The sequence below is a fragment of the Pinus tabuliformis genome, chromosome 8, assembly GCF_031772625.1.
Source record: "Pinus tabuliformis cultivar Carrire ecotype Pingquan chromosome 8, CPIR1, whole genome shotgun sequence".
NCBI classification, from domain to species: domain Eukaryota; kingdom Viridiplantae; phylum Streptophyta; class Pinopsida; order Pinales; family Pinaceae; genus Pinus; species Pinus tabuliformis.
The window spans coordinates 1,039,689,001-1,039,692,354 of NC_142294.1; positions in this window are offsets into that span (position 1 = coordinate 1,039,689,001).

The window sequence follows — 3,354 nt, forward strand, 5'->3', positions numbered from 1 at the left end:
CAGCTTGTGGGTTCACTCATGTATTTGGTTAACACACGACCAGATATGTGTTATGTAGCTAACCAAATTATTCAAGCGATGGTTATGCCTACCAAGATGTATTGGAAGGCGGCAAAGCATGTATTGAGATACCTCAGAGGCACTACTCAGTTTGGGTTGTCATATAGACAGACAGAGGGAGTGAAGCTTCAAGGCTTAACTGATGCATATTGGGCAGGGAGTCTGTCTAACATGAAGAGCACATCAAGAGGGATCTTTAGTATTGGGTCATATTCAGTTTCTTTATACAATAGGAAACAAAGATCGATTTCAATCAGTTCGGCAGAGGCATAGTAGATGGTTGCAAGTCAAGCAGCATGTGAGGCTATTTAGATGAGGATGATCCTGATTGGTTTGTTTGGTCAGCAAATTGATCTGACAGTGATTAATGGTGATGATTAGAGTTGTATCAAACTCTCTTAAAATCTAGTTTTTCATGATCGGTCTAAGAATATTGAGATCTAGTATCATCATCTCAGAGATTATGTATTGAGGTGGATCATGTTGTTAGATTACATTCCCACGGAGGAGAAAGATGCTGACATCTTGAAAAAGGCATTTCCAAGATGTAAATTTGATTTTCACATAGATAGGATTGGGGTAGTGGAGAATCCATTTCTTGGTGAGAGGGAGTGTTGAGAAATGGAAACAAGAAATTCCATTTTAATTTCTCCTTGAATTAAACTGTGAATGAAAATAGAATTCTTTTCTCATAGCAATTTGAAACTAATTAAATAAGTTTAATTAACTTAATTAATTTAGGAAATTTGAATTGGAAGCCTTTTAGAAGACATGTATATTTTCTCCCTAACTTATAGGAGTTAAGGATAAGTTATGAATGAGTAGAAATTAGTCAACTCAGTTTATTGAGTTAAATCCAGTTAAATTAGTTCCAATCAGTTTCAGGAACTAATAGTGAGTAAACAGTCAGTTAGGACACTAGTGACCTAATTAGTGCTACTCTAGTTAACTAAAGATTCCACCTTCAGAAACTCATGCATGTTGATTATGAGAAAGACCCAGTTGAGACTAGAGTGCAGGGACAATGTACTAATTGTTTTAGATTTTTCTGAGTTTCAATAACATTGCATGCAATTAGGAAATGATCGTTGAGGGATTGCGCTATTTTTAGAGGCTTTATTTCCCTTTAAATACAAGCTATCCTTCATAGGTATTATACATTGGAATAGAGACTTGGAGAGGTTGTGAAGATATTAAGCTTTGGCCTTGAGCTTTCCTATGAGTTGGAGATTGAATTTGTTGAGTGTTGGGATTGTTCTAGAGAGAACAAGCATTGTAATTTCATCTTGATTTTCCAGATTAATACAAAACAAATAGTGGGCTTTTGAGCTGTTGATTTCCCCAGATATTTATTGTGTTATGTGCCATTAATTCTCTTCCTCTATTGATTATTTTTTGTTTGATTTTTATGGGCTTCCACTGTAAAGAGGAGAAATAGATTCTTGTCTCTTGTTTTAGTAGATTACATGAGCTTGTGAATCTACATGATTTTCTACATGGTATCGAAGCAATATTGTTTTTTGGGCCTAGAGTTTGTAGAGAAATTATGAGCTTTATGTGCAACATTTTCATAAACAAAATGAAGATTTGGATTCCTTGGGAAAATATACCCAAATTCAAAAAAAAAAACAATCGGCCAAGTCGAAGTTGGGATGAGGGGGATATCGTTGATTTAAAATCAGCGATCTAGAGGAGATTTCGAAGTTTTGAGTTTCTAGGTTGTAGGTGAAAGTCAATTTTTCATACATACTTCAGGATCGACAGATGGCATTCCATGGGTTAGGGCTTGAGTATTCCTTAGAAGGAAGCTTGAATTTTATAGCCTCGAGGGACAGGATGGTAGTTGTGCTAGAAGATAATGGATTGAAGGAATTCATTGATAAATAAGTCCCTAAGAGAGTAGCTATAGCTGCACAAAACTTGGCAGAATGGAAGAAGTGTGTGGCAAAGGCAAGGCAGATAATCCTTGAGGGAGTTCGATACCACATTGTCTTGAGTCTCTATGGCAAGGATACTCTGCATGCTATGTGGAAAACATTGACGTACTTGTATCAGAATAGCAGTGATCAAAGGAAGTTGGCAGTAAAGGATAAACTTCATAAAATATAGATGGAGAAAGGCGAGATGATTCCAAAGTACATGACTAAGTTCACTCAATGTCAGGATGAACCTGGAAGTGTTGGAATCACAATTTCTATGGAGGATATGGTGAGCATTGCTCTTCTTGGACCCCTAAAGATTTGGCATAGTTATCAGGACTATGTCAATGGTCAAGAGAAGCTGCCAGATTGGTAACGACTATGGTCGGATTTGATTCAAAATGAGATCAGAAGGAACACCAGGGATGGCTCTTTATCAAATACTCATGATGAAGAGGAATGTGCCTTAGCGATTAATGCAAGGAAGGGGAAAGGAAAAATTTCTCGTTCCAAATCATATTCTTATCAAGAAGGTAAGAGTAAGGACATGATGAGAGTTAAATGCTTTCATTTTCACAAGATGGGTCACTTTGCTACAAATTTTCCATTGAATAAGTCCAAGTATAATTCCTCAAGAGGAGAGGCAAGTGAGGCTTTGGCCTCCCATTTCAAATTGGACTTTTTCCCCATTTCATGCATGGTGTGTTCAATGATGGGAAGTGTCTGTTACTTAGATAGTGGAGCTTCTTTCCACATGACTGGCGACAAAGAGTTATTCAGTGAACTCGAGGAGAAAGATCTCCAGATGCGTATCAAGATGGGTGATGATGGGAAGCATAGTGTTACCGGTATTGGCACTATAACCTTTCAGAGGGAGCATGCATTTCCAGTCACCTTGAATAATGTTATGCATGTATCCAGACTGACCAAGAACTTGGTATCCATTACCATGCCATGCTTGAGGATAGAGGCTATGATGTGATATTTTTGAAAGGAAAGGCATTCCTTCAACACATAGCCACGGGTCAAGTAAATAAGATAGGGATTCGAGTTCATAATTTCTATAAGATAGAGGTAGAGGATTGTGCTGCTTTGAGTTGAAAATTGGAAAATATGTTGAGCTGAGATTTGACGAGTTATGGCACAGGCGATGGGCCACTTGCATCATGGGGCTTTGAATATATTGCAGCAAATCCCTACCAATCTTCCGAAAGGTACGCTTGAGTAAGTTGATGCATGCAAGGGTTGTAGTTTGGGAAAATACACCAAGTCTTCATTTGGAGATAGAGACAATCGAGCAAATTCTATTCTAGAGAGAGTCCATTTAGATGTGTGTGGACCTTTCTCAATAGTATCCACTACAAAACACAGGTAT